Source organism: Cyprinodon variegatus, unplaced genomic scaffold (genome assembly GCF_000732505.1).
Source record: "Cyprinodon variegatus isolate N-32 unplaced genomic scaffold, C_variegatus-1.0 Scaffold615, whole genome shotgun sequence".
Classification (NCBI taxonomy): domain Eukaryota; kingdom Metazoa; phylum Chordata; class Actinopteri; order Cyprinodontiformes; family Cyprinodontidae; genus Cyprinodon; species Cyprinodon variegatus.
Genome location: NW_015151068.1, coordinates 233,345 through 247,665, shown reverse-complemented (window position 1 = coordinate 247,665; position 14,321 = coordinate 233,345).

The window sequence follows — 14,321 nt, the reverse complement described above, 5'->3', positions numbered from 1 at the left end:
TCCAAATAAAGTTAAAAACAATCCACTGCACTTTGTTTCCAAGTTTGAAAATGTTTTGCTTCACATTGCCATGTGTCCCTTGATAGTTGACTTCAGTCTTAAGCTGTTGGGAACGAGTCTTTTCTGTCTGCATCTTAATTTGAAACGAAGATGGTTCCTGTAATCTGCAAGTTTCCTAAGCAATTTCTCATTCTCACACATTATTCTGAGGGTGTCTAGAAGAGCGGAGGACCTCGCCTATTCAGCCAGGCCAACAATTCCCCTTAAACGACCTCCCTTTCAGACACTTAGATGGGCATGCTGCATTTCAGGCTCATAAATGAAGCCAAACAACCTCCGTTTTAAAGGGGTGGACGCCTTCGTCCGTTCCAATTTGTGTGTTTTCAAAACAAAAACAAGGCTTTGTTGAGCTACTGTATAAAACCTTGAACTCAACGCCATTCCTAACATTTTGAATTGAAAAAGCTTCCTAGATGAGAAGCAAAACGTCTACAACTTCGAATCAAAGTCCAGTGGATTGTTTCTTAACTTTTTTTGGTAAAACATATTGAAGTGCTACCATTGGCTTTAAATATTGATACGATATGCTTCATATTTAGCCTCCTCTTGAGGGAGAATGCCTGTTTTCTTTGCCCGAAGGTCTGCCGATCGGGCAAAGAAAATGCCCCATCAAATGTTTAAGGTAATGTTTTGCTTCAATGTTTTGCTGTTAAAACTATCCTGACTTTGCCCAAGCTTTGTTTTCACTAGTTGGATTTCCCTGTAGGTGGAGGAATCTTACAGTTGGGGTCAAACCAGTTATATCATCTACAACATAAACTTGTTGACGACAGCAGGCCAGCTGATGCCTACCTCAAGGATGGAGTCACAGCCTAACAGGTTATCTGAATCTACTATGATGAGAAAAAGCAGAGAGAACAATAAGATAAACATTGAACTAACAAATCATACAAAACTGGACAATAGAAGTAGAGAGTAGCAAAATGAGGAAAAGGGATCTTTATGTCCTCCAGCAGTCTAAGCCTATAGCAGCATAACTATGGAGATAGCTCAGGATAAACTGAACCACTCTAACTATAAACTTTATAAAAAAGGAACGTTTTAAGCCTTTCTTAAAAGAAAACAGGTTGTTTGCTTAATGGCCTTCCATNTTTCTACCCTCTAAATGCCAAATACACAGTTTTTATGGTGCATCAAATAGTCAGATCCTTCTGACGATTCCCAGCATTCCCTACTGCATATCGGAAGATACCACTAGCTGAAAAACACTTATGAAGGTACTTGTGTTGGACTGACGATCTGTCCAGGGTGCCTGTAGAAAGCTAGATAGGCACCAGCAACCCTTGCAACCCTGCTTTGGATGGTCGTATGGCTCAGGAATAGAGGATTTAAATGCAAGACCTGACACACTGGATTCAAACTCAAAGTTCCTTTAATACAGTCCTGAGATGAAAATCCAGCAGAAACAGAGGTATCAAAGATGGAGGCAAAGACAGGTCCAAATTCAAGGTGGGGTCAAAAACACTAGAAAGCTGAAGTCTTACAGGCAAAAAGGTTGGAACTCTAAGAAAAAAGACGAACTGGCAAAGGGAAGCTGCAGAATCAGAATCAGAATCAAGTTTATTGCCAAGTAGGTTTGCACTTACAAGTTGTTGGTGCAGACAAAAAACAAAATAAGATAGAATATATACACAGAAGCTATATACAAGCAGTAGACTGTGCGTTAATGTAACGCAGAAATCCTGAATGGGGAAGAGAAACATTGTCCAGTTTTACGGGCGGCTCTTGGCCTTGTTGATAAGGCCGGTAGTAGACGGGAAAAAACAGTTTTTGTGACGGGAGGTTCTGGTCCTGATGGACCGCAGCCTCCTGCCAGACAAACAAAAGAGTAGCACGTACACCAGGTGAATGGCATTAGGCTGTGGCAGATCCTGATTGCAGGAAGGAGCTCAGGAATCTGCCTAAAACGAGACAGGAAATGAGTACGGTACAAAATAAAACAGGAAATGAAAAGAAAAGGTAATACATATGACATTTATCTAATCAGGACTGCCCCTGACAGGGATAAGCGTGATGGAAAATGGATGGAATGGAAAGTCTCTAATAACTATCAAGTGATAACCCAGCTCTTTAATTGGTAAACATTTTTTAAAAACAGATCAATAATGTCAGAGTCTCTCACATGTTGACTTAAAACCTTAATTTTAGCTTGTATTAGATTTCACTTGCTTCTAAGTCTTTTCATCAAACATTATGTTACAATTATATTCAATTAGTGCTCCATTATCCGTCTCTGAAAACCCAATAACATCCCTCCATATGATCTTAATGTACTGTTACATAATTTTGGGGCTTTCCTCTGCAAATGAGAAGATGATGTCATCACTAGAAACAAGTGTTTGATTATTTTATGTCTCTGTTAGATGGTTTCATCTCCAGAGATCAATGCATATTTATATCTGGCTCATTAATTCCTTGCTTTTTACTGCCCAACTCCTTCCTGTGTTGCGTGCAAAACAGGGACATTTTAGTGTGAGTTAGTGGAAGTCTATCATACCCAGAAACTAAGAAAGATTGCCACCAACTGAATGACGATTGACCAGTAGTTAACAGAACAGATCAGAACAGATCCGTACTTAACTATATTGACGTAGGTTATCGAGCTCCGTCAACATACTTTTTTCCAAACCTCCTGAGGATTAAAGATTTGAAAAACATCTGCAATGGAGAACATAAACATGTTGAATTCAGTAAACCACTATGCCACATGCAGGTCAGCTGTAAAGCATGCAGCCAGCAGCATGAGCATTAAAAAATAAAATGCAGGTATTAACAGAAGCTAATGATTCTTTGTCTGTTGAAAGATAAACAATTCTTTCACTTTTTTGTCATAGTAACATTGTTTGTTTATGTTTAGCTTGGATAATTAATAATGAATACATGTGGTAATAAAACATATGGAATGTGAAGATTCTCAGTCATCCAGGTCATTCCAAATAAAGTTAAAAACAATCCACTGGACTTTGTTTCCAAGTTTGAAAATGTTTTGCTTCACATTGCCCTGTGTCCCTTGATAGTTGACTTTAGTCTTAAGCTGTTGGGAATGAGTCTTTTCTTTCTGCATCTTAATTTGAAACGAAGATGGTTCCTGTAATCTGCAAGTTTCCTAAGCAATTTCTCATTCTCACACATTATTCCGAGGGTGTCTAGAAGAGCGGAGGACCTCGCCTATTCAGCCAGGCCAATAATCCCCCTCAAACGACCTCCCTTTCAGACACTTAGATGGGCATGCAGCATTTCAGGCTAATAAATGAAGCCAAACAACCCCATTTTAAAGGGGTGGACGCCGTTGTTTGTTCCAATTTGCATGTTTTCAAAACAAAAACAAGGCTTTGTTGAGCTACTGTATAAAACCTTGAACTCAACGCCATTCCTAACATTTTGAATTGAAAAAGCTTCCTGGATGGGAAGCAAGACGTCTACAACTTGGAAAGAAAGTCCAGTGGATTGTTTTTTAACTTTTTTTGTAAAAACATATTGAAGTACTACCATTGGCTTTTTGCTGTTTTCTTTGCCCGAAGGTCTGCCGGTCGGGCAAAATGCCCCATGAAATGTCTCAGGTAATGTTTTGCATCAATATTTAGCTGTTAAAATTATCCTGACTTTGCCCAAGCTTTGTTTCCACTAGTTGGATTTTCCTATAGGTGGAGGATTCTTACAGTTGGTGTCAAGCCAGTTATATCATCTACAACAGCGGTCCCCAACCTTTTTTGCACCACGGACCACTACATGTCAGACAATATCTTCACGGACCGGGGGGGTGAGGGGGGTGCGGCGGCAGACCGTTTTTTACTTGATCGTATTTACCCAACCCCACCACCATAAAGTATTTGGTAAATACGATCAAGTAAAATGATACGACTGCCATAAAATCAAATACAAGCAGCATAAAAATAAAACAATAAGCCGGTCCCATCGTGGCGTAATCGGAGACAATGACAGACAAAGTGTGCTCCTGATGTCCAGTCTGCTCTGTAGCTTTGTTTTGGTCGCTGTAACCGCAGAAAATCCTGCTTCACAAATATAGGACGTTATAGATAGGATGAGCCTTGAACTGAATTAAGCTGTGTCAAGAGGCACAGATGCACCGACTGATGTAATTGGGAGAGAATACCGCAATTTTTTATGTTTTTCAAAATAAAACATCACTCAGACTCTGATCGTCGATAAATTATATAAATATATATATTATTATTTTTTTTTTTCTGTGCGGCCTGGTACCAAATGACCCACGGACCGGTACTGGTCCGTGGCCCGGTGGTTGGGGACCGCTGATCTACAACATAAACTTGTTGACGACAGCAGGCCAGCTGATGCCTACCTCAAGGATGGAGTCACAGCCTAACAGGCTATCTGAAGCTACTATGATGAGAAAAAGCAGAGAGAACAATAAGATAAACATTAAACTAACAAATCATACAAAACTGGACAATAGAAGCAGAGAGTAGCAAAATGAGAAAAAGGGATCTTTATGTCCTCCAGCAGTCTAAGCCTATAGCAGTATAACTATGGAGATAGCTCAGAATAAACTGAACCACTCTAACTATAAACTTTATAAAAAAGGAACGTTTTAAGCCTTTCTTAAAAGAAAACAGGTTGTTTGCTTAATGGCCTTCCATTCTACTTTTAGAAATTATAGGAACCACCAGTAAACCTGCAGTTTGGGAGTGAAGTGCTCTGTTTGAAACATATAGAAAATTTGTATATCTGATGTGTAATGGAGCTTGAATTTTCGGGCCTTTATACATAAGCAGGAGGATGTTAATTCTTTTATGTATTTTACAAGAAGTGAATGAAGTGAAGCTTGAATAGGAAAAATTTACATTTTTATCTGAACTAATCAGAGATTATATAAACCAGTTGGAAGCTGTTTGTCTGCTGTGAAGTTAAAAAAAAAAAAAACATTTTAACCTCTTTTGTTGCTTCAAATGAAGGTCTGTGTTACCAAAAAAAAACTAAATAAATGTCAGCAGGATCTTGTGCTCAGCTTTGATGTCACGCATAAAAGCAAGGCACATCACTTGCCTGCTTTTGACAGGTTTGTTTCCTTTTTTTTTTCGCCAATTAATTCCATCTACCCACAATGGGATTTCATTAAATAAAATAGGCTTTTTTGAGAAAAAAAGATTATACCATGATGCAACCTTTGCAATGAACTGGTTATTAAGTAAAAGTAAGTAAAAGGGAGAGAAAAAAGTCCTAACAGATATCTTTTTACTATGAGAGGCCTGTGTTTTCTCTGTGGGAGTAACCTATATCCACTCTCCTCTGCAGCAACATGTCACAAGATCATTTATTATTCAGTGCAGAGCCACAAGCAGTTTGACAATAACTAGCTTTTACTTCAATGGAGGAATATTTTCTCACCATGAACAAGGTAGCTTGTATGAGTCTGTGGTGGCTGGGAGGTGGGGGTCAAAGGTTTATAGGAAGGACTGAAAACCTTTACTTTGTCATTCTTACTTTGAAAAAAAGGGTAGTGGCAGTATCATGGAGTGGGAATGCATTATTCAGTGGAGTAATGGAGATAAACATAAGATCAATTTGGAAAAAAGGGCATGTAGGGAGAGATCCCAAAATGACTTAGAGCTATAATTGCTTCCAAACATGCACAAACACTCGGTCAGGGACAGGACCAAGAGGGTTTCTGCTTATTGTAATCACAAAATTACCTGAATGCCAGATTCTCCACACCAACCCTTTTACTTAGTTTGACGCAAGCTGTCTCTCTCTCAAAAAGCTTTTTAATTGCCTCGAGTTAAGAAATGTGGCAGCATTTTATGAACTCTCATCAACCTAATTGGATGCAAAATATCTGTGCAGAGTTAATATAGCAGCTGACTGCAAGGATACAGATAAACACTCCCGAGTACACACTGTACCAGTCAAATGCTAATTTTCACAACAAACATCCATGCTGAATCAGGCTTTTGGAGAGAAGTTTGGAAGGATAATTCTGTAAACAAAGTCACAACGTTTGATAAGTAGTTATGACTGTTATATGGTGCATAGTGTTGGGAATGCTCTGGAGAAAAATGCTCAACCAATGCAAAGCAGTCATACCTATTTCTATGAAATGAATGAACATGTTTGTATTTGGAAAATCTGCACAGGGAACAGCCAATCCTCCTGTTCCCTCGATGCAAAAGTGTCTGTGAAACTGATGGTGTTATATAACAGGCGAAGGAAAGAACCTGCTGGAGATCACGACACACAGTAGTGATTTGTACTGAAGTAGCCAGAGGCATGAAGCAGAAAAAAAGGAGAAGAAAATTCATCAATGATTTCTAAAATTTTGACTTTCATTTTAACTAAATTCATACAAAAAAGCTACTGTGGCAATCGTTATAGAAAAATGATGGTTAATTTTTGGTTATTTTTAAACAGCTCTTATCTAAAAAGAATTCAGCATCATTTTCTTTTTGTGGAAGAGATGATAGACATTTAAAATGCTGCAGGAGAATCAGATGTGACCTATTGGTTAGCAAATAAGAAACATCCTGACATGAATTTTAATTTTAAATGCAGCTCATTTCATTCACAAGTAGTTGAGGGCTCCACATGATTTTTTAATCCATCCATGAGAATCCACAATGAAGTATTCTCTGAAATAGCAATAATTCCATGCAATTAAACTGTTCCTTTACACAAAGAAAAAAAAAATTGGTTTACACTATTTGGTTTGAAAGGTTTTTTAAACAGTGTTCCCGAAAACTAAGGCCTAGTTAATTTTTGGGCAGAGAGGAGACAAGAAGGAGACTCAAAGGCAGTCACAGGACTGTGAGATTTTGAAAGAGTTTGGACAGCGCCACCCATATCACGACATGACTTTAAGGCTGTGAGGATAGGTGAAGCTCTAGGTTGTAGGTTTTCAGAGAATTTAGCTTAAAACAAAATGGCATAATATACAATTTTTATACCACAATAAATGTTAAACAATAACAATAAATAATATGTAATTATGTGGAAACTTTTTAGCACAATATACATTATTTTCTATATTTTGGTGATTTTTAGAGAATTGAAGTAAAGAAGCATGGACCCTATTAAAATACTTGCATCTTACATATACTGTGAACTAAATATTTCAATAGTGTGTTTATTAATTATTCTATGCAGTTCAAATACAATAAAAATGGGGAACTAATAAGTTATTAATGGATTGCTGGCATAAATACAGGAACCAGTGGAATCCCATGCATACACTGTGTATGAATATTTGGTAATAGGCTAAGGATTAAAAAGCTTAAATCATTATGTTATTAGCTTTCTTTACAGTTGACAAAACAGCTAAGCAATTTAGACCTTCTTAGAGGCTGTGGAGTCTATAAAAACACACACAAGACAGCACTTTTCTGGATGTTTAATCTTGGAAGGTGTGATGGACATTACGTTTTTAAGAATATTTAAAGCTACAGTGTGTAATTTTTTGCGACATCTAACGTCCAGACTGCAGACCACAGCAACATGAACATCTCCCCCCCACCGCTTCTCCCACCCAACAGTACGGCGAGTGTTACGGGACAAAATGTCTTCCACGACGTCCGCATCACCTACCTTCTCAAGTGATGAGGTTTGTTTACATAGATAATTTTACAGATAGTATTCTCAGGCATAATACTGCCATCTATTGTTCAGTACCGTCTCAGTTCATCTCTCTCAACTTGCCGTAGTGTAATGGGCGATCTCGCAATCGCTAGTTTGTTGGCTCTGCGCTGCCGTAGCGCAAAGATGTCTGCCTCCATGGCTGCGAGACCCGCTCCTATGTAATTATAAATAACGAATTCTAAGGCAACGCAAATATTAAGGTTAAGAGGCTCATAGATGATGATAAATAACATAGTTATGTATAATATATTACATTTCTGACTGTATATCCCTGTAATTATTACACACTGTAGCTTTAAAGTACCAAAATAAGGATAAATAAATAAGATATGTAATAATAAAATGACAGCATCCCTGTGGTTCCTCCTGTATGAATCCTGGATAACATCCTGTCTTATCTGGCAGGTCTTTTTTTGGGGTGGCTGATCTTAAAAAAAAAAAAAATGCAATGGCTCTTTTTTTTGTGGACCTTCTATAGGTTTGTGAGGCATAACTGAAAGCTTTAAGAATGTAGATATTTGTGTTGGTTTATTCTTTTTTTTCTGCCATATTTATAAATGATGTCATATTTTAGATGACAATTATTTTGCATCCTTCAATTTTGCTTCACTATTAACTTAAAATTTTAAAGAGTGCATCTGTCATTTTTTAAAATCTGAATTCTGAAAATCGTTTTGTGTGGTAATGTCTTTAATTCATGAAAAAAAACTGAAGCAAAAAAAAAAACTGAATCAAATCTGCTTAAAATTCACTTAAAGTCAGTTTTTACTTCTTTCTAAAGATCAGATTTATAGACGAAACATTGATATTTGCTGGAAACAAGTTAAGGTGAAGATACGGTGGCGTAATGGGAAGCTGCTTTAATACTTCTCTAAGACTTTAAATTTCTAAGAAAAAATGTTCGATTTTACAATACTGAGAAAAAAAGAAGTTCTTTCACTCAAAATAAAAAAGGAAAAGAAAAACCAAACACACACCCACATGGCCACATGGATCAACAGTGCCTTCTCTAGGCTAACACTGCAGATCTCACAATCCAATGCAAACATCACTGATTCTGTATCCACAAACACAGATAGAACTGTGTGCCTAGGAGAACATCACTGTTTATTCTTCATACTGGGCCTGTAAAAAAAAAGAGATGCATGTCTACAAGCCATCAAAGGTTTCAGGACAGGACTGGCTTACTTATTAACAGAGCAATAGTTTCTAAAATTACTTCCAGCTCATTAATTAGAACGTTTGAATAGGCTGAAATGGCTAGTTAAAACACACGGCACCAGGCCAGCTTCAACAACAGCATCATTAGAAAGTGCTAAAAAAGCAGAGAAGCGGCTCAGGAGGCAGATGTACGGCCAGGTAGGAGCAGGACCGTACAGCAAAGAAAAAAAATGAACAAAGTGATCGTTTGAAGTCAAAGTACCATTTTCCTGTAGAAAACCCAGCAGATATCAAAGTCCCACTCAAATTAAATTTGATCCTAATGTGTTTTTAGCAGAACAGTCATGCATAACAGAACAAAATCACAAAGAACTAGAAACTTTAAAGTTGTTTTAGCTTTGTTAGGAATTCTATTCTTTAAAAAAGTCTGAAAAGTGATCTTGATCAGTTGTTTAAATAATTCATTTCTCTGTTACATTAGGATGTCAGGCAGAGGTTCATTAGGACTGACTGAAAGTCTATTCCTATTGTAGGACGAGACATTTTCCTGATGAATGTAAAAGATCTTTTTGGGACTTGTTTTTTTGTTTTTGATAGACAACTATGGACTAATTGGCATTTGGTAACACATTATAATCTACTAAATGTGTCTCCAATGTCTGTTGCTCAGTAACAACTTATCTTGCAATTTTAAAGTAGTGGACAAAGCTCCATCTTCTTCCTGCTGCATGTCGATGTGCTTCTGCGCCATCGCTTAACCCCAAGGTGCCTAAAGATCCGTGTATCAGCCTATAAATGTGAGGTTTTATTAAGTGTGATTTGGCACCAATGCAAAGCACTTTGTGGGGGCGGTATGACTAGAAAAGCACTATATTTATTCAGTTAATTTCCCATTTTACCAATGGGACTGGCTTGTAATATGAATCAACTTATGACCTTTAACCTCTCATCTCTATAGACTGTGTTCTTCTGTTAGCTTATAATATGCAACTTGAATTTATTATGCAAGCAAAATGAACTCTTAGCCCCGGAGAAAATATATAGCAGCTCTTGCTGACATGGTTTGGGAAGAAGTCCATGTCCCGCTTAGGAGTGGTTCTTCAAATGAAGCTGTCATGTTTACTTTTAGGAAGTCCACAAGCTGTAGTTAAAAGCCTTCAGCTGATGCAAAATGCTGCAGCCAGAGTTCTGATGAAAATTAAAATGAGAGATCATATCTCTCCTATCCTAGCTTCTCTTTATTGGCACTATGAGCGGCTCCAGGGCGCGTCTCGTTTAGTAGTCCATCGGCTGGACCCAGCCTCACCCGAGAGGATGGACTGAACTGTTAAACCAGGTAAGTTAAAAACACGGATAATCATCTTCTGTCAGATTATGGTGGTCACTAACCTGTGTTTCTCCTTCAACCAGAATGTCATCTGCATTGGACGGCGCACATGACATGAAATAAATATTTATAAACATTAAATCGAAGCCAAGAGTAACGAGTAACGTTTGTTTAAAAAGGTAAGGAATAGAAAGTACAGATACTTGTGTGAAAATGTAATGAGTAGAAGTCAGAAGTAGGAAGGAAAATAAGTAATGGAGTAAAGTATAGATACATAAAAAGTTTAATTAAGTATAGTAACGAAATATTTGTTCTTGACACCTCTACTGAGATCTAACAGGACAAGTACAGATACAATTCCATTATCTGAGGCCATGAGAATATCATTAGTGACTTTCTACAGAGTTGTTTCAATGCTTTGATTAGCTCTAAAGCCAGATTGAAACTCTTCAAAAAAGTTCATTCTTTGGGGAAAGGAAAACTAAAGACAGACATCAGGCCTCCTACAATTATTTCAAGTGTTCTTAACTTTATGACTGATGAATCCGCTAACAACGATTTTATGTTTGGGTTCAATCTTAGAATCTATCTCTTAATTGATGCATTATTTACATATTCCTTGTTGCTTTAGATGAAAAGTCTTAATATGTTTTGACAAAGTTACATTCAAAAATGCCAAATTGTTCATTTTGTGACCCAAAACATAGGTACAAATAGTTTAAGATACCACATTTTTTATCCTCAAGCTATAACAATTATTTACTAATAAAGAGAAAAGAAGAGAAATAATGATGCCTAATTTTATAGTGTTATAGTTTATCAAATAAAAGGGGCTTTTAGCTGAGATATTGAGTAGCAGTAAGATGGGAGTTTCTTTTGCTGGTTGATGATTATACCAATATATTTGATTGGAGTAACTTTCAGTCAACATTTCTGCTGCTACGTTATATAATAATAACCCAATTACAAATGACTCAAGGATTAAGCTCTCTGATGACATCAAGAGATTTATTCTGAAGGTATAAGAGGCAAAAAAGTCACCAAAATGTTTTTCTGATGTAGAATGACTCTGAAAACAAACAGATCAATCAGAGATCATACTGTAAGAGCAGCTGCTAAACTCATACAGCTCTTAATTATCAGCCCAACCTGAACTCCTGTATACATATATATGTATACCTATATATATATGTATACATATATACACATATATATATACATATATATATATATATATATGTATACGTGTGTGTGTGTGTCTAGCCTTTGTCCCGCCTATATAGCAAACAGAAAAATAAAATATCCCATTTTGTGGTTTCTTTTCCTAAATTAACAAAACACATGGGGTGAATCATGCATAGATTGTAAATTTGCAGCTTGTCAGTCCATAGCTTCTACTTTGCACCGTATGTCCACCACAAGCGATGAGAGGACTGACAGTGAGGAAACCTTCAGAGCAAAGAAGATCCGAACAATTTGCACATCATAATACGTGTGACCGTCTCCATCGTAATGGGTCCATTGCTGCGGTGAGCTGAAATCGGGCTTATCAGCCCAAGTGCCAGGACAATTGATGAGGAGCACACAGTGTAATAGGTCTCCCTGTCTTGTCCGTCCTGGTGCTTGATCTCCTGGGAGATTCATTCACGCGACAGCAGTGTCACCCCCCCGGGGGCCCGAGGAGAAGACGGAGAGGCCTCATGTGTGGAAATGAGTCCTACACATCACTGTGAAGGAAGAGGATGAAAATTCAAGTTTTGATATATTTTCTTTCGTTGTGAAATATTTCCTTGAACATAAACAAGCTTGTGACTAATTATTAATTCACCTTTTTCCTCATATTTTTATAATTATTTTGATAACTCTGTTGTTTCTTTATAAATGATTGCTTCGAGGAAAAAAAATTAAATACATTTTAACTGAACTAAATGTACCTTCACATGCCTTGTCTTAAAAAATCACTAACAGATTTTATTTTTAATAGCCTCATTACTAATATGCTTGAAGATATGCTTCCAAACAGAACTTGAATATTTTCCAAACTGTTCACGAAATATAATATAATATAATATAATATAGGAAGTCCTTTCACAATGCCAGTTGGAAGGTGGGTGTCTGCACGATTTGTTGATGTAGCAAAGTGACGTCATACAGATCCGACTGATATGTTGGTCTCCTTGAACATGTGCCGCTTTAAAAAAAATATATATATAAATATAAAAAATATAACCGCGGATGTCTGGGGGACAGTGATTCACCTACATGCTATGAATGCTGGCGTACCATAAAGATAAATTATGAACAGTTTAGTTTGTGCCTTCAAGTCGTTGCCCATAGGAAGACGTTACTTGGATATAACCTAATGGAATATCTTCAGAATGGCTCCAAATGACACAAAACTCATATGGGTGAGTAGAACATGATGTAATGACGTAAAATCAAGGGCCAAATGTAGAAAAAAAAAAGGCGTTCCCCTTTAATGTGCCCCATATTACAGTGGGACACAGAAGCAGGTTTAGGCTTACATCAAGGTAAAAGCACAAAAGAACCACACATCTAATGCAACAACATTATCACTGCATGATTTCCCTACAAAGTACTAGATGGTGCTTAATTTTTATTGCAGGTCATCTTTAGTCATAGGTGCTAAAAACAACACGTTAAACACACAAACCAGAGATTTTTCTTCGATAACAAAAAGTTTTGTTATAAAAAACCCCACTTGTGTTCATTTAATTTCCCTTAGTGATTAATTAAGTATTCTTTAATTAAATTAGAATTTAATCAATCGACTAAGGACAATAATAGCCAATAGTAATATAAAGCAATGCAGCTTTAGGCAAATAACTCTTCAGCATCACCCACATGCACCTCTAACACTGTAGCATGGTTTTATCTCCAGCTAAGTCAGGCTGTTCGGCTGTTTTTGAATAAACAAAAATAATGTTGAGCACTAAATGCTTTGTGATTTCTTGAGGTGATAGATAAAGACAAAGTATTGACATTGTGTTAAATTACTTTATGCTTAATTTTGCAGATTCTCTTTCTTATTATCTTTTACTTGCTAAATATTAGGAGTGGCTGCTTATGAAGAAAACACCGACTTTCTTATTAATTTAGTAATTAAACCCTTATAACTTGTGATGAGCGTAAACGTATGTACAACAATTTTAACTTTCCTACCTAGTTTTTCAAGGGATTACTAAGCAGGGAAGAAATTACGAAACTAATTAGTCATTCTAAGAAAAAAGTGATATCCTGCTTCCTATCACACCCCTAATCCCAGTGCACATGCACTATACAATACAGAGGTGCAGCGAATGTTTAAAGGAAACTGTATGGAACCAGAAAATGTACTCTTTCATATTTACATTTTATCTGTAGCTGTATTGTGCTTTTCAAAGTGTCAGTATTTCTCACATATCTACATTTTCTTGGTGTTTTCTGTGTATTTTTTTTATGGTCCACAGACATGATATATACTCCACATCTATGTTATTTTTTCTTCAAACAGGTAACAGCTTGATTAAAAGTCATTGCAAAAGTCTTTATTGGTTTTAAATCCTTTGTCCGACAGTATTTTTTGATTATTGGCAAAGAAAGAAATAATTGTAAAATTCATAGCAAGCACTTTGACAAATTTGGTTTTAATGGTGGCACAGGTGTTTGCATAGTTGCCTAGCAACAAAAAGCTTCTGGTTTGATTCCAGCCTGTCGTCTTTTTACCAGGAAGGTTTCAAAGAATCTGGAATTATATATCTTTGCTCTCACTCTAGCTCATACGGTGGCTAAGTGGTGCAAACTTGCCACGAATACATAAACACGCTGCAAACACAAAAAGTAATTTGGCACTAAAATGTTAACCAATTACTTAGAGTAAGACACACAGACAAATGCAAAAAATGCTGCAACCAGCAAAAATAAGTGTGAGTTAAGTAAAGCTGCAAACTAGCTCTGCATAAAGGAAGTGTTCTGGACCATTAGGGGAAGTTGACCATATACTCACATGGGACAAGACCTAGGGTAAAGACATACGGTATATGTTTATAGAGACTCAGTGGTTAACAAAGACTCAAAGGAAAACATACACATATATTTTCCTTCTTCCATACAAATTTACTTTTGGTGTGCAACCCAATCTGTCATGCATTTTTTTTTACATTGC